We start from the raw sequence: 21,326 nt of genomic DNA on the forward strand, positions 1-21,326 counted from the left end.
TCCTGACCACTCCTGGTGGAACAGACTTTGAATTCAACTACCACTGGAACTGGTAGGAGAGAAGAGCCAAGATTAGAAAGACCCAGCTCCTTCATGTCATCTTGAGAGAGTAACCCAGCGGCTTGAGGTTCAGTAGTGAAACTGGGGGAAATGTGTTCAAGTGCAGTCCACGCATCCCACATTCAGCCTGTAAGTCTGGGTAGACAATCGGGGTTGGGGGCTTGTCTCAGTCTATTCAGACTGCTGTAACAAAATAGACCAGTGGTTTATAAACAACAGACAGTTGTTTCTCATAGACCTGGAGGGTGGAAAGTCCAAGATCAAGGTTCCAGCAGATTTGGTGTCTGATGAGGACCCATCCCTGGTTCATAAATGGCTGCTGGTCTTGTCACTACGTCCTCACATGGTAGAAGGGGACAGGAGTTCTTGGGGGAGGGGGTCTCTCTCTTTCTTTTAAGCAAAGAAAATTTAATTAACAAATTTCTACATTCAACAAGGTCATGCCGTTTTATAAGCATACAAACATTCCGTTCAGTTGCTCAGTCATGTGCAACTCTTTCAGACCCCATGGACTGCAGCACGCCAGGCCTCCCTGTCCATCACCAACTCCCGGAGTTTACTCAAACTCATGTCTGTAGAGTTGGTGATGCCATCCAACCATCTCATCCTCTGTTGTCCCCTTCTTCTCCTGCCCTCAATCTTTCCCAGCATCAGAGTATTTCAAATGAGTCAGTTCTTCATATCAGGTGGCCAAAGTATTAGAGTTTCAGCTTCAGCATCAGTCCTTCCAATGGATATTCAGGACTGATTTCCTTTAGGTTTGACTGGTTGGATCTCCTTGCTGTCCAAGGGACACTCAGGAGTCTTCTCCAACATCACAGCTTGAAAGCATCAATTCTTTGGTGCTCAGCTTTCTTTATAGTCCAACTCTCACATCCATACATGACTACTGGAAAAACTATAGCTTTGACTAGGCAGACCTTTGTTGGCAAAGTAATGTCTCTGCTTTTTACTATGCTTCCAGGTTTGTCATAACTTTTCTTCCAAGGAGAAAGCCTCTTTTAATTTCATGGCTGCAGTCACCATCTACAATGATTTTGGAGTCCAAAAAAATAAAGTCTGTCACTGTTTCCACTGTTGCCTGCTATTTGCCGTGAAGAGATGGGACCAGATGCCATGATCTTAGTTTTCTGAATGTTGAGTTTTAAGTCAGCTTTTTCACTCTCCTCTTTCACTTTCATCAAGAGGCTCTTTAGTTCTTCTTCGCTCTCTGCCGTAAGTGTGGTGTCATCTGCATATCTGAGGTTATTGATATTTCTCCCGGCAATCTTGATTCCAGCTTGTGCTTCTTCCAGCCCAGCGTTTCTCATGATGTACTCTGCATATAAGTTAAATAAGCAGGGTGACAATATACAGCCTTGACGTACTCCTTTTCCTATTTGGAACCAGTCTGTTGTTCCACGTCCAGTTCTAACTGTTGCTTCCTGACCTGCATACAGGTTTCTCAAGAGGCACAGTATCTTCCATTAAATTACAATGTGCTCAGAGCCAGTCATGTGTCTGAGTCATGTGGCCTCATATGTGGCCTCATGTGAGGTTTAGGACAGTAGTTTCCTCAGAAGAAAATTTCAAATAAATGGTCACAGACAATTCATGGAGCTCTAAGGCTTCAAAGAGGAGGAAAAGGAGGAAGGAAGGAAACTATATATGAGGGAACCTTTGAAAACATCATGGAAGCTCACAGTTCTGTTGTCATAATCCATAATCCAAGTCTACCCAGAGGCCATTTCACATATTGAATTAAAGGCGGGGAGTTTGTGAAAAGACTATAATGATTATTCACCTTCCTAGAAAACAGAAGAAATGCTTCTTCAAAATCAGTACTGATATTAGTATGGCTTATCGAGATGTCTCTACAGACTCCCAGAGTCCAGTTGGAGGAGTTGTCACATCCACCTCCCAGTAATACCTCCGGGAGGTGAGGACTGAGCTCCTTCCTGGGGCTGTTTTATTAGGGCACTGATCCCCCCTGTGAGGGTTCCACCCTCATGACCTAATTACCTCCCAAGTGCTCCACTTCCAAATACCATAATTTGGGGGATTATGCTTCAGCATATGAATTTTGCTGGGACACACACTTTCAGTCTACAGCAGGGCTGGCACTTTCTTTCACCAGCAGTGGAGTTTGGTGACCTGCACATTTATGGACAGAAAGTTAAATCAGACGTTGATGACAACCTCTCCCAGCAATGTTTAGAAGGGTCATAAGCAACGCATGCCCTCAGCAATGTTAGAGGTGTCTGTCATCATGATAGCGTGATGCACTGCTGGACTCAGAAAATAATTAACTTCAAATCCCCGTTTCTCACCCAGCCCTGTGGCCAAGTGAGGCAAATAACAACCTCTCTGAGCTTCATTTTCTCATCTGGAAATGTTAACTTCATAGGTTGTTCTGAGGATCAAACGCATTCATGGACATAGATGTGTGCAAACCACACTCCAACTCTGGATAGTGATAATGTCAACCATGATGCCTGGATAGATACTGTCCTTATGGCCACAATCAGTAAGTGAATAAACTTGGGAGGAGGGATGTTCCACCCAGACCACCCCCAGATGCCTTCCCTTGTGACAGTAACTGTCTCCTTAAAAATTCAAGCTTCAACTCTGCTCCAGCTGGGTTGACTTCACAGCTGCCTCCCATCCTACTGAGAGACATGCCCTCTCCCCACTACCCATCATTTACAGTTCCCTCCCTGGTGGTAAGATGATAAAGAATCCACCTGCAATGCAAGAGATCCAGGTTTGATCCCTGGCTTGGGAAGAACCCCTGGAGAAGGGAATGACTACCCACTCCAGTAATCTTGCCCAAAGAATTCCATGGAGAGAGGAGCCTGGCAAACTACAGTCCATGGAGTCGCAAAAAGTTGGACACAACTGAGTGACTAACACTTTTACTGCCCACTGAGGGCTGAAAACATCTGCCTTGGGCAACATGACTTCATTTGCTTCTCCAGTCTCATCACTGCCCTACTGATGGGCACCAGGCACGTCACACATAGACATTATGTAATCCTTATTTGTAGGTGACAGTATAGTAACAGTTGTTATTACCCATTTTTACATGGGAAGAATCAAAGACCAAGAAAAAGATTAGGCTGCTTGTCCTGGACCCTAACAAAAGGCTAAAGCTTGCCTCCAAGAAGCTGATAACTTCTCTTTAGGATGGTTGGTCCTCTGAGTCCCTGTAAGTTTCCCACAGGACCTCTGGACTTAGCCCCACTAAGTTCCATGCAGTTCTACCCCGGACCCCACCCAACAGCCTCACAAATGAACGGATGCCCACGAAGGAAACAGATCCTACTCCAGCTGGGTCTCAGGAACCTGAGGATTAATTTCCCTGCAAGCCGGTTTGTTAGACACTGTATTAGCAGATAAAGAGAGAAGCTATCAGTTCAATTCAGTTGCTCAGTTGTGTCCAACTCTTTGCAACCCCATGGACTGCAGCATGCCAGGCTTCCTTGTCCATCACCAACTCCCAAAGCCTGCTCAAACTCATGTCCATTGAGTCAGTCATGCCATCCAACCCATCTCATGCTTTGTTGTCCCCTTCTCCTCCTGCCTTCAATCTTTCCCAGCATCAGGGTCTTTTCCAGTGAGTCAGTTCTTTGCATCAGGTGGCCAAAGAATTGGAGTTTCAGCTTTAGCATCAGTATCAGTCGCCCGAAAGAAGCTATAGAATCAGCCAATTATGGGGCCAATGGTGCTGAACTAAATGCGACCTTATATTTAATTGTGGACTTTGTTTCTCAGCAGTTTCTCACTAGTCTGGGTTTGGGGGAAAGAACAGGACAGTAAGGGGAGTGTGAGTGTCAAGGGGAGGGTCCCATTTATAAGGACACATGTCTGTTCTGCTCATGACTCCCATTTCTTTCTTTCTTAAGGGGACAGTAGTATCAAGGATTCAGTGATCTCCACCACAGGAAAGTTGGGGAGGTATAGCCAATCTCTCAGCTGTAACCCAGGGGCAGCAGGCAAATGACAAGGGGACAAGGCCTTGTCAGTTGCATAACACATTTCCCCAACAGGCCGGAGCCCCAGATGCAGAAGCACATCTCTAACAGGGGTGAGGGGAGAGTACTAGAGGCAGGAGCCTGGGCTGTACTCTGCAGAAGCTCGCACACAATTTGAAAACTGTTCTTTGCTCTCTACTCAGGCCACAAGCTTTGTGACTGGGGAGCCCTGTTGGTCCCCTCCACACTTTCTCAATAAAGTACTTGGAAGGAGGATTCAAGGCACAGTGACCAGCCCTGAAGCATGGAGTATATGGTGTTTTAAAGCTAAGGTTATAGTGATGGATATAGTTAAATTATGGAGAATTTCAAATGCTAATGTATTTGAATTTTATTCTGTTGATACTAGGGAGTCATGAAGAGATGCCACCATAAGAGTGACCTAATCAGATCAGAATTTTAGAACTGTACGTTCTCGACAGGACAAAAATGCAGAGCTTGGAGATAAGTAGAACAGTTAAAGACTGTTCTAACAGTGAGAGCCAGAATGATAAGGACCTGACTAGGTCAGAGGAGTGACCATGGCAAAGAAGGCTAAGAAGGAGATTTATTGTAGAAGAGAAGGAGCAGATGCACAGAAGAGGTTGGGGTCATGAGTCTGAATCTTCTACAAAGTAACCTTAGAATGGGATCGAGTCAGAGAGAAAGAGTATGGGAGTCTCTAATAGGCTGAGGCTGAGCTAGAAGCAGTTCTAGAGTTTAGGAGAATGGTAAGAGTAAAGATACAATTCTGGAAGTCATTTCTACTATCTCTTCCTCTTTCTGGTCCAGGTGCTGAAAAAGAGAGAGAGTGAAAAGAGAAGAGAATTAAAGACCAAATCTTGAGAGGGCCTCCATTCATTAAAGCATGAGTACTGGGAATGATTGAGATGACATCCTCAGAGTGTGACAGGGCAGAAGATCTGCAAAGAGCTCCAGGCAGAAGGTGATGGTCAACAGCGTCAGGGCTATAGAGAGGTCATGTCACCAAGGATAGGGATCTGGACCACCGAGAGACTGTCAAGTGGAGAACACTAGGGTGGGCGTGGGACCTTCAGGAGAGTACCTACAGCAGAGAGCTGCGGGCAGAGGACAGCCTTAATCTAAGCATAAACCTTTTTAAACTTCTATTTGAAAATAACTTCAAACGTGTGGAAATGTTGCAAGAACATAAACTGAACATAGAATGTCTATTTACTTTTTACTCAGTTTCTCTTATTGTTAACATTTTACCCATTTGTTTTATCATCTGCTCTCAAGCTTTCTCTCCTTTATATATCCATGTATTATATATAAGTAAATTATATGTCTACATGGATATATATGCACATACATTTTTCTGAGTCTTTTGAGAGTAAATACATACATATGAAAGTGAAAGTGAAAGTCACTCAGTTGTGTCTCTTTGTGACCCTATGGACACAAGAGCCCCCTTCCTGCTAAGTTCCTCTGTCCATGGCATTCTCCAGGCCAGAATACTGGAGTGGGTTACCATGCCCTCCTCCCAGGGATCTTCCCCACTCAGGGATCAAACCCATGTCTCCTGCATCTCTTGCATTGCAGGTGAATTCTTTACCTCTGAGCCACCGGAGAAGCCCAAATACATACATATATCACAGCCTTTTACCTCTAAATATATTAGTGTATATTTATTCAGAATAGAAAGCTTCTCTTACATAACCATAGTATATTACCAACTTCAGTAAATTTAACATTGACACAATTCTTTCCCCAATTGACCCAAAATGTCCTTTTTAGCACTTCCTCCCCCCACCAAACTGGGTGGGTGTATAAGCTGTCCTTTGTTCTTGGGTTCTCAGGGGCTATGGCCCCAGGGGTGAGGTGAAGTCTAGGCAGAGAGGAATGGTTTCCTCCATCAGCACCCACTTAAGCCACATGTCAGTTGCCAACAGCCCTAGCTCCCAAGGACAAGGCAGGATGCAGGTCTACATAGGAGGCTGAGTACAGGTCAAACAGCAGACTTGGGTAGATGTCAGTCAGGCTAACTTCCATGTGGGCTAAGCTCATGGCCTATGAGAAGAATTCCTTGTTAATTTCCTTCTCAGTTTTACACAAGAGAAACATTTGTGAGTCTTCTAAGTCTTATTCAGCAGAGTAAACAGTACCTGACTTTGGCTCTATATTCTCTCTGGGCCAAGGATGCATTTTTGAGCCTGTGTTAATACATCTATGTCAATGAAAATGAATCATTCATGGAATCCAACGCCATCTCAAGGACTTTATCTCTTGCTTAAAGGAGATTCCACTGAAGCTTTTTTAGGGTGGTGGTATGTTTCTCTTCATGTTCCCACAGTCTCTGGCCTAAGAGGGATGCATACGGTTTTCATCCTTTTTGAGGCTGTTTACTTCCTGGATTGGCTATTTCTAACTCTGAGACAGAACACACCTGGTGCTAAATCAACTATAAACACAAGATCAGTCTGAGAGGGAGGCACTTACAGGGGAGTTTCTGACCACAATACTTTTACTAGGGTTCTTTGGCAACACAAAACTTTGTTCTCCTTAATAATTGTCTTCTTGGGCCTTGGTAGTTCCCATAATTCCACTCTGGTATTCATCTTTTTACCAGATGAAAATTATACAGCCACTTTGTGTTTCCTATTTAGTGCTGGTTGCCTGAAATCCCAGGACTACGTTCAGTATTCAATTACAACAAATATATCAGCATAGATTTTTCTTATATTTATATCTCCATTTACCATATATGTGTTATGGTTTATGTTTCTTAAATATGTATGTATGTATAAGTAGTAAATGGAGAATATGTATGATATATACACATAGCATTTACTATTTTTCTGTGGGTTTCTATGTACGACTGTCTATTTACTATGGTTTTATTGTACGTATGTCTTCAACATTAAACATCCTAAAATCATTTTGGGAAGCAGACAGGCCATGACTCATGAATATACATTTCCTCACAGGACACTTGTTTCCTTCTGACTGCTTATTCTAGCCATTCCACATATAAAAGCAAGTCCAAGCCACTCTCTCTTGAGCCTGTTAACTACCCTCTCTCTGTTCCCATTATAAATGGCCTTACCACAGAAGGCAATCCAGTTTGGGGTAGGAGTTCTTCGTTAAAGCAGAAACTTCTCTCATTGGATTACATCCTGAGTTCTTGTGTTTATTCAGTTTCTTCAGGGAATTCAAGTCTGATGCTGACAAAAGCCAAAGGGAACGCTGGTGCAGAGGGGCACCGCCTTCCCAAGGTGACTCTTGTAGGAGAGAAAGCCTTGCCCTGGGGAGACCTGTGCTCCGCCAACCATGGCAGAGGAAGCGGGGAGGGTCGGAGGACGGAGCCTCCTCTCAGGTGACCTCGGAAAAAATGTGCACTCCTACTTGATATCCTCTCAGGCCTACAGAGTGGGACCAAGCACCAGGGACAGGCGGGTCTGTGAGGAACTTTCAAGGCACTTCTCCCCGTAACACAGGAAACATCCCAAAGCACAGAAGATGCTTTTTCTCACAGTTGACTCTAGAGCCAAGTCTATGCTGGCTTTCTATTAAACACATATTTCTAGGAGGAACCAGAAAGGCTATAGAAGAGATACATAGGTGAAGTCATTTTGCCTCTTCTCCACCATAGAAAAATATTGGGTTAGCCAAAAAGTTAATTTGGGTTTTTCTCAATAATGAAATAACCGACACTTGTACAAACTATGCAAGAGCCAGGCACTGTTCCAAGCACTTGTGTGCACACACACACATATCATCATCATCATCAACATCGTCATCCATAAAATAGATATATTATCATTATCCCCATTTTACAGAGGAGGAAACTGAGGCTCAGAGAGGGACACAACTTGCTCAAGGTCATGCGTCTAGTAACATGGCATGGGGGGCTCTTGTACTCCAGGAGTCTGGCTTCTGAGTTCATATTCCCTACCGTCTACTCTACTCATCTAGTGGCCCCTGTCCCATATAAGCCATAGGGAGTAGACGCCCTGGGGCCCAAGTGGGGTATAATATTGGTCTCAAGGCCCTGAAAATTCCAGAGAACATTTGTTTAGTCGGATTGTGTCAACTAATTTCTTATCCTCTGGCCAGAGATAATATAAAGTGTGCTAACTTAGAGTCTATGTCTCTTCTGGAGGATTTCAGAAGTGTAAGTCTTCAACTTCTGGAAGAAAGCAAGAATTTAGCTCACTCACCCATCCATGTTCGCCACATGCAATGCACTTTGCTGGGTTCCAGGGAGAGGATGACTCAGCCTCAGTGGTCCCTACGCTGGGAGAAAGGTGGTCCCTGATAGTCCCAGATGTGACATAATGGGGGAAAGATGGAAGGATACATCACCAGGCGAGGCAAGGCCTGAGGTGGGGAGACCATCCTGCCCTTCACCTGCTGTGTAACCTCAGGTTAGCCCTCTGGACCTCAGTTACCGTGGCTACAAAGTGAAGGGGTGGTTCAGGATACTATTTGAAGAGTGCTTCTAGCTCTAAAGTTTGATTCTAACGGCGGTAGCTGTTAATGCTGTAAAACATTTACATCTTCTGTACCAGCCATTGAGACAGGCTCTGTCCATACATCTCTTATTTTTCAAGCAGGCATGAAAGACAAAATGCAGCAAACAGTGAAGATGATTCTACTCAGGCTATTGCAATAGGAAGAACATTCATTAATGAGGAAGGTACCAAAGAAAAGGAAGGATCCTGAGGTTTTATGGAGGCAGGAAGACAAGGGAGTCATCGCCAAGTCTTTTGGGAGTCAGATGAAAGAATTACCTTGGAATATTCCGTGGCAGACAGACTGGTCTTTTGTAGTTAGCCGTTTTCAGAACAAACAGGGTGAGGGTTTCCTTAGCTGTTGCTGTTTTCCAGAAACATAGAGCTTATATACTGTCACAGGGGCCACATACTTCCGTGATGCACAAATGTATAACCCCATGGTACCTAAAACCACAAAATAAACATGGAAAACCCTCCTAAAGTATCTATTTTTACTTAAAATTGTGGGGGCAGTATCAATATTTTATATAAAACAAACACCTTAAAAAGGAATAAAAATACTTACAACTTTAAAGTTTAAATCTTAAACAGATTTTATCCTTAAATAGGGCCCCTTCTCTCTCTCTCAGCCACTGGTGTACCTCTATGAAAAAGTTTGAGAAACACTGGTCATTTATTCTGTAACTAAATTATCAACAACAGCTCCTTGGTCATACATATATTTTTTTATCAGTGCTTTGTGGGGGTGATGATGTTATCTTTTATGTGATGTTTTCTTTCTTCATGTGCCTCTATAACTTTTTTCCTAACCTCATAAATTTTTTAAGGATGTTTTATTCTGTAATATTACCAAAATGTTGCAAGAATAGTACAGAGAGTTCCTATATACACTTTACCTATACACTCCATTTCTGCTAATGTTACCATCTTACATAACCATGTACTGGGTTGGCCAAAAGTTCCATTCGGGTTTTTCCATCTCAGCTTGTGAAAAACCCAAGTGAACTTTCCAGCCAACGCAATACACTGGTTAAAACTAATATAATTAACTTTGACCATTACTTAGGTAAACTACAGACTTGATTTAAATTCCACCAGTTTTTCCACTAATGTCTTTTCACTGTTCTGGTATCTAATTCCATATTGCACTTAACATGAATGCCTTTTGATTGACTGAAAGAATCTCATGGAGCCTACTAAGTGCCAGTGGGCTTCCCTGGTGGCTCAGATGGTAAAGAATGTACCTGCAATGCAAGAGACCCAGGTTTGAGCCCTGGGCCAGGAAAATCCCGTGGAGAAGGAAATGGCAACCCACTCCAGTATTCTTCCCTGGAGAATTCCATGGACAGAGGGGCCTGGTGGGCCACAGTCCATGGGATCGCAAAGAGTTGGACACAACTGAGCAACTAACACACACACACAAGTGCCAGGCGCCCCCCCCTACGTCTTGGAAACCAATGAAACCAACAGTCCTGGGCTTATAGCAAATAAAGGACACTCACCATGGGGAAAGCAGCCCCTTGTGGTTCTGTGTTACACAGACCTGAGGAATCTTAACTATCAAAGACTGTGTGTGGATCTGAAACTATCTGCAAATCGGTGTGCCAGCTCTGGTACACACCCATGGATCTTCACCTAGAAGGTCCATGGTGCTGACAGCAGTGGGGTTCCCCCAGCTCCTGCCCCCCAACTCCAGGCAGCATTTCTGAGCCATAATGTGACCCCCATTGGTCTCTGCATTGGGCAGCCCCCTGGGGCCCAGTGCTGAAAAGTTAGCACCTTTGAAATCAGATAAAGAGCATCAAGCCACAGCTGTGTTTGTTTTATAAATTAAAGGGTGAATCATTAAAATGATTGTTTTCCTGAAAATAAAGAGATTAAACAAGTCTCCCTTCTCCCCTGCAGCCTCCCTCTTCTTTTTCCAATTTGTCTGCAAAGGACTCCAACTTCGTGTTAAAGAGCAAAGAATTATCTCTGTTTCAATCTTAGGGACTGGACTGGCTCCATAACAATTATAATCTCTTATCTGAACCTGCCTGGAGGCAAGGGGCCCACTAGAGCTGAATTCTTTTCAGCATTAACTGCCATTCAGATGGATACAGGAGAATAGTTGAGCTTTTCCTTTAACGATGGGGGCCCTCAAAGTGATTCTCAAACTTCCCTGTTTAGTATTGCTTTTCCCCTAATTTCTCTTCTGTAGGAGGTTTGGTACATGTTGGGGATTTAAGATTTTCATACAGAAAAGGAGAAAGCATGTAAAAAGGGCTTAGAAAATCACCTAACAGTAAGTGCTCGATAAATGTTATTGTTCCTACGTGGGCTTCCCAGGTGGCTAAGCGGCAAAGAATCCAACCGCCAATGCAGGAGATGTGGTTTCAGTCCCTGGGTTGGGACGATCCCCTAAAGAAGGAAATGGAAACCCACTCCAGTATTCTTGCCTGGGAAATCCCATGGACAGACGAGCCTGACGGGCTACAATCCATGCGATTGCAAAGAGTGAGACATGACTTAGCAACTGCACACACGCGCATTGTGACTCTATCGAAGAAGATCTGTGAGAGACATTTGTATCTAATTTGGAAGTGAGGAGCCTTCAGGGTTTTTCAGGAGAATGATACAGTTGGATCAGGTAGGTGGTCCTTAAGGAGCTTAAAAACTAGTAAGGTCTTGGGATTTCCCTGGTGGCTAAGACTCTGTGCCTTCAATGCAGGGGTCCTGGATTCAATCTCTGGTTCAATTCAGTTGCTCAGTCGTGTCCGACTCTTTGTGACCCCATGGACTGCAACACGCCAGGCCTCCCTGTCCATCACCAACTCCCAGAGTTTATTTAAACTCATGTCCATAGAGTTGGTGATGCCATCCAATCATCTCATCTTCTACCATCCCCTTCTCCTCCCGCCTTCAATCTTTCCCAGCATCAGGGTATTTTCAAATGAATCCATTCTTTGCATCAAGTGGAGTTTCAGATTCAGCATCAGTCCTTCCAATGAATATTCAGGACTGATTTCCTTTAGGTTTGACTGGTTGGGTCTCCTTGCAGTCCAAGGAACTCTCAAGAGTCTTCTCCAGCACCACAGTTTGAAAGCATCAGTTCTTCAGTGTTCCGCTTTCTTCACAGTCCAACTCTCACATCCATACATGACCACTGGAAAAACCATAGCTTTGACTAGGCAGACCTTTGTTGGCAAACTAATGTCTCTGCTTTTTAATATGCTTCTAGGTTGATCATAACTTTTCTTCCAAGGAACAAGCCTCTTTTAATTTCATGGCTGCAGTCACCATCTGCACTGATTTTGGAGTCCAAAAAAATAAAGTTTGTCACTGTTTCCACTGTTGCCCCATCTATTTACCATGAAGAGATGGGACCAGATGCCATGATCTTAGTTTTCTGAATGTTGAGTTTTAAGCCAACTTTTTCACTCTCCTCTTTCACTTTCATCAAGAGGCTCTTTAGTTCTTCACTTTCTGCCATAAGTGTGGTGTCATCTGCATATCTGAGGTTATTGATATTTCTCCTGGCAATCTTGATTCCAGCTTGTGCTTCATCCAGTCCAGCATTTCTCATAATGTAATCTGCATATAAGTTAAATAAGCAGGGTGACAATGTACATCCTTGACATACTCCTTTCCCGATTTGGAACCAGTCTGTTGTTCCATGTCCAGTTCTAACTGCTGCTTCTTGACCTGCATACAGATTTCTCAAGAGGCAGGTCAGGTGGTCTGGTAATCCCATCTCTTGAAGAATTTTCCAGTTTGTTGTGATAAACACAGTCAAAGGTTTTGACATAGTCAATAAAGCAGAAATGGATGTTTCCCTGGAACTCTCTTGCTTTTTCCATGATCCAGCAGATGTTGTCAATTTGATTTCTGGTTCCTCTGCCTTTTCTAAATCCAGTTTAGACACCTGGAAGTTCATGGTTCACATACTATTGAAGCCTGGCTTGGAGAATTTTGAACATTACTTTGCTAACCTGTGAGTTGATTGCAATTGTGTGGTGATTTGAGCATTCTTTGGCATGGCCTTTCTTTGGGATTGGAATGAAAACTGACCTTTTCCAGTCCTGTGGACACTGCTGAGTTTTCCAAATTTGCTGACATATGGAGTGCAACATCATTTTCACAGCATCATTTTTTAGGATTTGAAATAACTCAGCTGGAATTCCATCACCTGCACTTTGTTTGTAGTGATACTTCCTAAGGCCCACTTGACTTAGCATTCCAGGATGTCTGGCCCTAGGTGAGAGATCACACCATCGTGATTATCTGCGTCATGAAGATCTTTTTTGTACAGTTCTTCTGTGTATTCTTACTACCTCTTCTTAATATCTTCTGCTTCTGTTAGGTCCATACCATTTCTGTCCTTTATTGTGCCCATCTTTGCATGAAAATTTCCCTTGGTATCTCTGATTTTCTTGAAGAGATCTCTAGTCTTTCCCATTCTATTGTTTTCCTCTATTTCTTTGCATTGATCACTGAGGAAGGCTTTCTTATCTCTGGTAGGGAACTGTTTAAAAATCCCGCATGCTGCAACTAAGACCTGGCGAAGGCAAATAAATAAAGATTAACGGAAAAAAAACTAGTAAGATCTAAATCATGCATATATAATAAGACATAAAGCAAGGAATATAGTAAATATCTAATAATTATGTATTCATTTCACCTGTGTGATGTCATTTTAGCCTCGTATCAAGCCTATCCAATAGCCATTATTTTATCTCCAATTTACAGATGGAGAAATGGAGATTACGAAACTAGAAAAAGCAGAGCTCTGAGCCCAGGTGGTCTACACATTTTCCTTTCTCCCAGAGAGGTGTGGTGGGAGTCCTCCATCCCCATCCACTCCCCACACAGCTCCCTCACAGCAGCATCTGTTGGTGTCTCTCTTCCCTCCAGACTAGAAACAATTAAAAAGTAGAGTCTAGGTAGTCCCATTTCACCTTGAGGGGCTAGCACAGAGCCCACCTCATGTGGATATTCAATAAAACACATGTTAAATAAACAGGCAAAGGGATGCGAATCTCAGGCATCTCTGCCTAAGAACTCCTTGTGTGCTTGTTCTGTTGATTCATCTCATGCCTCTGTTCTGACTTCTAGGACAACAGACTCTGTGGCCTATTTTACCAAAACGTCATGGACAATTAGCAATGGGAACTCTAAAATGTTCAGAGAATGCAAAAACACAGCCTGGGTAACTAATTGTGGTCAGTGCCTCGACCTCTGTCATGAAAGAAGATCCTTAATTTTTTTTAAACAGGAAAATAAAGAGCCTTCCCCTTCAAGGAAGCATGGAGGTTCTACTCCATGAGCAAAGGCTGATATGGACTGGGAGATGAAGTCTGAGTCAACTTTAAGCCTGGAGGTCAGTCTACAAAGAGAATGTGCTGTGAGGGTCATTCTTGTGCCCAGGTAAGACTTAGAGAATTGGGGTAGACCTCAACCACAGCCGCTCTTCCCCAGAACAAGACGTCACACTTGACATTAAAAAAAAAAAAAAGAATAAACAACTACAAACCTGGTAGGGTAGGCAGTGATTAGAAGAAAATGAACTCTCCCAGCCAACATTAACAAAATGGACTCTTCCAGTCAATGTTAGAAATTCTTATGGGAAGATCCAAGACTGAGCTCAATTTCTGGAGCCCCCTCCAGGCCTCCGAATGACCCACCGAAACATCCCTAGGGAGAAATCACAGGAGCATAATGACAGACTGACAGAGGAAGGCCACTTTGCATGGTTAAATAGCAACAAAGCCCTACATTTTAAAGGTACAGTACTCAAGACTTCCCTGGTGGTCCAGGGCTTAAGGCTGCATACTGTCAACACAGGGGACATGAGTTAGATCCCTGGTCAGGGAACTAAGATCCCACATGCCCTGTGGCGCTGCCAAGAGATAAAATTAAATAAATAAATTTGGAAAGATAAGTTTGACATTATAGATTATATGACTGTACACCTGAGATATGCAAGAGAAATAAATGGGAAAGCAAGAATCATGGAAACACTATGGGAATAACAACAAAAAACACTTCTGAAGGACAAAAAAGGCATCAGCAAATGGAAAGGCATAGTATGTAGGACAGGAAGACTAAATATCAAAAATGTAAATTCTTCAAATTCCCTCTGTAATATGAGTCCAATAAAAATACCAAGAGGACTTTTAAAAAATACAGTATTCAACGTGCTCAGAGTGAAAAACCAAGCAACCCCTAGAAAAGGCACGAAAACCAGTCTGAGCCAGACCAGACTTCCTGGGGAGGAGGCGGCCCGAGGTACCAGCAGCTGGGTGGGAGCCTGATGGTCCCACCTCCTTTCCTCCATTTTCCCCCCAATTTTAGCTTTATGGAGATATAATTGAAAAATAAAATAGGAAGATATTTAAAATGTACATTGTGCGGGGGGTTGATAGGCATGTAAATGGTGAAAGGTCTGTCCCGATCTAGTTAGTGAGCACATCCACCACCTCAGCCTCACATAGTCGTCTAGTTTGTAGTTGCTCAGTCATGTCTGTTTGCGATCCACCAGGCTCCTCTGTCCTTGGGGATTCTCCAGGCAAGAATATTGGAGTGGGTTGCCATGCCCTCCTCCAGGGGATCTTCCCAATCCAGGGATCAAACCCAGGTCTCCCTCATTGCAGGCAGATTCTTTACCGTCTGAGCCACCAGGGAAGCCCCTACTCTCTTAGCAAATTTCAATTATACAATAGTGTTATCAACTATAGTCACCATGTTTTACGTTACAGCCTCATGCTAACTTTTTTTTTAAGAAGTGAAAAATATCAAACATTCAAAAAAGTAGAGAAAATGATAATCAATCCCTATATACCCCTCACCCAGATTCAGGATTTTTCCATATTTTCTCTGTCCCTTTATTTTGTTTTTCCCTTTGCTAAAATGTTTTATTTAAAGCAAATCCAAGAGAGCAAGTCCTTTTATTCTTCTGTGCTTCAATATACATCTCTAAAAGAAAATAAAGCTGTTTCTGACACAACCACAACACCAGTATCATGCCCCCCCCCAAATAAACAATAATTATTTGGTATCCTCTAATATTAAGCCTCTCCTTGTGACTAGAAGAAACAACACCTCAGATCAGAATCAGGGCTAAGGAAAAGTTCTCCCCTCAACCCCCAGGCATGCTGTTTATGGGAGAAGAACCACTAGCCACATGTGGATTCTCCAAGCCTCAATCCAGAGTCTTTGCCTTGGTTTCACAGGGTAGACACTACCCAGGCAGGTGGGATGGCTCTCTTTAGATCAAGATTTTTTTTTAATATTTACTTTTATTTATCTGCTAATTTGGCTGTGCCAGGTCTTAGTTGGAGCATGCAGAATCTTCCATCTCCGTTGCAGCGCTGGATCTTTAGTTGCAGGATCTGGTTCCCTGATCAGGGATCAAACCCAAGTCCCCTGCATTTGGGAGCAGGGAGTTTTAGCCACTGGACCATTGGGGAAGTCCCTAGATCAGGATTTTTGCCCCAAGACTTAGCCTCACCCCTGAAGCACTGTGTTTGTTCCTCAGAGCAGTTGCTGCCCTGAACTAATGTTAGGCCTAGTTCCCCTCTTCTTTCAGAGGAGTTACTCTTGGGTCTTGGATCTCATTCTACACTGAATCTCCAGCTGACCAGCTGGTGAGTGAGCCAAATTCATTAACCTATCAACCCCCAGAGGAAGACCTGCAAATATAGACAGAGTAGGCATGAAGGCCCCACCCTGGGAAAGGGGATACGTGGGTACATTTATCCATCCATCCACCACCACCCAAATATTCACTGAGGGCCAGCGGAGACCAGGTGCTGTGCTAGTTACTAGAACACTACAGTGAACCAAACAGACAAAATCTGTCTACAAGAGGTTACATTCCAATGGAGGATACACACAATGAATGGGTAATGGAATAAGACCCGAATAAAAGGGTCCAAACAATGCACTGAGTAAAATGTGGGTTATTGTGGAATTAATGAAGCGGAGACAAACCTGCTATGAAGGACAGGAACCAATCCCCAAATGCTCTGTCCAGGTCAGGTTAGAGCAAGATGGGAGTGTGATTAAAAGGCCTGACTGAATATTAAATAACGTAAAATGAAAATACTGAGAAAAAAATAATAAAGCAAGGCAGAAGGATATAAAATGTCAGGGGAGATTAACATTTTAAATAGATTAATTTACACAGTAACTAGAATGCCTCACTAAGAACGTAACCGGAGGATGGGAGCGTACCTCCCCAGGGACAAGTACAGAGAAACCCAGAAACACTGAGGAGTTGGAAGAGGAAACGGAGGGTCTCTGAAACACCTTCAGCAAAGAGAGTTAGGATTTCAGTCTCTAAGGGACCCGAAACTGACCCTCCAGCCATCGATGCTGTCCTTTCTGGCATCCTTTCAGAGTCAGGGGCTTCCTTGGTGGATCACCTGGTAAAGACCCTGCCTGCAGTGCAGGAGACCTGGGTTCAATCCCTGGGTTGAGAAGATCCCCTGGAGAAGGGAATGGCAACCCACTCCAGCGTTCTTGCCTGGAGAATTCCACGGACAGAGGTGGGCAACTGTCCATGGAGTCGCAAAGGATCAAACACGACTGAGTGACTGATACTCTCTTTCAGAGACAGAAGGAAGGCGACACTCCAGGTAGGTGGAGCAAGACAAGAGATGGTTCAGAGGTGAGAAAAAGCAATGTGTTTTCGGAGGATACGCTTTCTGGACCGGGTCTTGAAGCAGGGGTTAAGCTAAGCCAGGGGAATGAAAAGTGTGAAAATCCAAGATCAGGAAGAACAATTTTCTCTTTGGAGAAAAGTCCTTGGACGCATCGCAGGTTTGAGACATGTAAGAAAGCCTGACCAGAGGACTGCTTCTAATGAGCTGGCTGTGGAGGTGGGAGGGCTGGGGAGGGTGGCAGCAGGCACTGGGGGCCGCCCTGGCCCCTTTGTCTCTCCAAAGATGTGTGGGAGGCAGCGAGGGCCAGAGGTTTGCTCAGCTCCTGAGCATTCCTGTTTATTCTTCTTCCTTTAATGATACAATGAGCTCATGGTCCCCAGAGGTGCCAGGAATGAATTAGCCATTCAGCTCACTGCAGCAAAACCACAGAGAATGAGTGTCCTGCAGCAGGTAGGCCCCAGCTGTGTGTCTGAGGACAGCCAGGTGACACCACGACATACACACACACACACACACACACACACACACACACACACACACACACACACACACGTGGTCTCTGCCTTCCAGGAACCAACAACCTACCCATTGGCTCTGCTGGCCAAGCAACGGGGGCAGGGCAGGGGTGGGGGTCATGGCCACTGGGAGGGAGAGGGCAGCCAGGTTGGCTGTTCAGACTACCAGGGAACAAAATGTTCCACTCCTCTTTGGAGGAAAATAATCCAGGAGATTCATTTCCTCTTTCTTTTTTTAATCTTCTTGCTTGCTATGGCATAGCCGCAGACTCTCCGAGGAGAGATACTCTTAAATCACCTCTTCCTTTCCTATGTCTCAGCTCTGTCCACACTCGCTGCATGTATGTGAAACCCCCACCCTTATCTGCAGGAACCCTCATTCCCAGCCAGCTCTGCTGAATCTTGACCTGCTGTTATCTAGGGGTTCTCTTGAACCCCCACCTTTCCACAGCACCCTGTGGAAACCCACTCCATGGTCCCTTTATTCTGAATTTTGCCCTCACTTTAACCCAAACCTGCTGACACTGGTCACCATCCTGCTACTCACCACCTTGCCTCCTCCCGGATCCCCAAGACAAAAGGGGAAGGAAGAGCAAGTCAGACCTTGCCGAATGGTCACAGTCATTAGGTCCTTATCATCTGGTCACACCATCTTCTCCAGGTCCCCACCACTTCCTGGTTTCCATTTTCCCCTTAAGCATCCTCAAGGACCTCAGCCTTCAGGTCAATGGCCTGTTCAGTACCGTGACCGCTCTCTTCTCTGCCCTCCTCCACCCTGGTGACCTTATCCTGCGGGATGGTGGCCATAGCCAGACCACGTTTCACAGTCTGCCTCCTCTCAAGACCTGGAGAATGGTGCTATCTTTTCAACCACAGCCTCCTCACCTGCTGACAGTCCCCACTGTCTCGCCCCTCCTGGACCAGGTCTTATCCTCACCGGGTCCTCTCATTCCTTGACCCTTCATAACTCACATAGTCCAACATCCCTCTTTTTGTCTACATCTCAGCACACAAATATGTCCGCACACACCTCTCTGGGCTCTACCATGCCTTCTCTCCAGTGATAACCACTGATAAACACTGCTGAACCCAAGGAAGAAATACTCTATGCAAAACTACCTTCTTTTCCGAAAGGATACTAATATGTATTGTGCCCTGACTACCGCCTAGATACTATTTTGTTCCAAGCTCTTCTTGTGGATTGTTTCACTTAATCCTCACAATAACCCATGAGGGTTATACAGCTAATACTCCCATTTTACATGGAATAAACTGCCAAGCACAGAAAAGGAAATTAATTTGTCCAAGATCATGCAGTTGGAGGCTTTATTTACTACCATCAGCCACCTCTAGCCCCCATGATATTGTTTTACCTTAGTAAAATGGAAGTAATCTTGTGCCTAGAGATTTCTTGTGACTCATTCAAATCTGTTGTGTGCTTCACACAGTGGAGGAATCAATAAGGATATGTTGCTGTTGTTGTTGTTAAGTCATTCAGTCCTGTCTGACTCTTTGTGACCCCATGGACTGCAGCCTGCCAGGCTCCTCTGTCCATGGGATTTTTCAGGCAGGAATACTGGAGTAGGTTGCCATTTCCTTCTCCAGGGGATCTTCCTGATCCAGGAATCAAATCCAGGTCTCCTGCTTTAACAGGCGGATTCTTTACCACTGAGCTACCCAGGGAAGCCCCTAAGGATATGTTGGAAGTATTTAAATTACAAAAATCTGATTTGTGCATAACACTTTAGATCACTCAAGTTCATGAAATGACTTCCAAAAGTGGGATAGCTAAAAAGAGGGATGTTTGGATGAAAGGCATAAGCATACTGGGAAAAAATGTTTCTATTATATTTGGATTATCAGACTGTAAAATGTTGATAACATTTTAATGCTCATTCAGACACAAATTTCCAAGCGTTGATGCACATAGATCCATTTTAAAACAAAATCAATGCTTCGAATAATCAGCTTTGCAAATATTATCAGAAATATCTGAAACTCAATTCTTTTTGTGATCCCAGGAAATGTGACGTTTCCTGTCTCCAAAAACTGATCCCTGGAACAAGATAGCCAGAGATTTTTAAAAAAGAAAAGAAAAGCCTCAGTTACCATAAGCATACAAATGCAGGCGTTGGTGCTGAGGCAAAGGATATCTGAGAACTATTGGGATCTTGATTGGCTTGTGGTTTACCAGGCAGTCGTCATTCTCCCTGTCATGTGGAACAGTGGCATAATGACATACAGAAGCTCTGGCATCACACTGAAAAAGACCCTCGACCACTGCAAAAGAAAGTTTGAATTGGATACGTGTCTAGAATTCTGTCTTCTCTCTCTTCTCTCTCTCTAGTAATTCCTCCAACATCAAGCCAATTACAAGTATACAGCAGCTGCTCCCTGCCAGACAGGTAACCAGAGTGACCCAGCCCTCTGAATTGGTCAAAGGTAAAAACCAAACACAAAACAAAAAGAAAACTAACAAAAAGACAGTTCAAGGGTAAACACAAGAAATAGGGGAATATTTTCAGAAGTGTCTGAGGACCAGTGACTGCACAGAGTCAGAATAAGGCACATGACAGTGTGTGTGCCAGTAAACGAAAAGAAAGAACCAGCTTTGCAGCAGGTGGAGAGTCAAATCCAAGTTCCAGAGATCATGGCAGTTGCAGCTCTGGTGAAGCCTGTTATGCCCAGAGCAGCTTCACTTGTCTTCTAAGAACAGATGTCTCTTAGGAGTCAAGTGTCTGAAGGCAATTAACTAATCCTAACTCAGTGGGCCACTCGAAGTATGTCTGCTTGGCAAGCAGCAAATGCTTCCCAAAAGGGTGATGGCAGAGTACAGTGGAAAGAAAATAAGCTGGAAACTGCAGAGGATGTGGGAAGACGGGCTTTCCCACCCATTGCTGGGGAAGGTGGATACCATGACATGTTTGGCAAGAATCAGGCAGTACCGAGTAAAGCTTCAAATGCCCAAGCCCTTGGTTACCGGCATTCCCACTCTGGGAAATCGAGCCTTCAGAAATGAAAGCACCCGACAGTAATAGCATGTGTACAAGACTACTGAGCGAGTGTTGTGTGCACGGCCAACCAACTGGAAACAGCCTATCTCTCGGTATAGGACTGACTGGATGTGTGATGGGCCTCTGTTGGCTGCCAGCTCATCACCATCTGTCCCCTTCTTCCTTGCTAACAGAAATTCAATTTCCTTTAGGTATTCTTTCTCCAGGAAAGGGGACCAGCAGACCCAGCCCCAGGGGAGAACCCATAATAGTCTAAAGTGAAATAGATTTGAGATCTATGGCTCCACTCTTGTCCCACCACTTCCAAGCCCTATGAGCTGCGTGTCCTCTAAGATTTGTACCAACTTAAATGATTATAGATTTTGGAAATGCCAGCTGCTGTGTATATATGTTAAACAGGCCCACAGTCACACTTGCTCCTCAACCCCAGATGCAGCCCACCAGGTCCCGACTATGCCTATGGACCACCTGTCCCCTTCCTCATGAGAACCCAGTAAACCAGCACTTTACCTTCTAAATAAAAATGCTGACTGCTGTAGGACCAGCTGCTCTCGCTTCGGAAGGGATTTCTCTGCCTTCCAAGAGTTTTCATTACGAAGATATTCCATCCGTATCTATCACC

The sequence above is a fragment of the Budorcas taxicolor genome, chromosome 2, assembly GCF_023091745.1.
Source record: "Budorcas taxicolor isolate Tak-1 chromosome 2, Takin1.1, whole genome shotgun sequence".
Lineage (NCBI taxonomy): Eukaryota > Metazoa > Chordata > Mammalia > Artiodactyla > Bovidae > Budorcas > Budorcas taxicolor.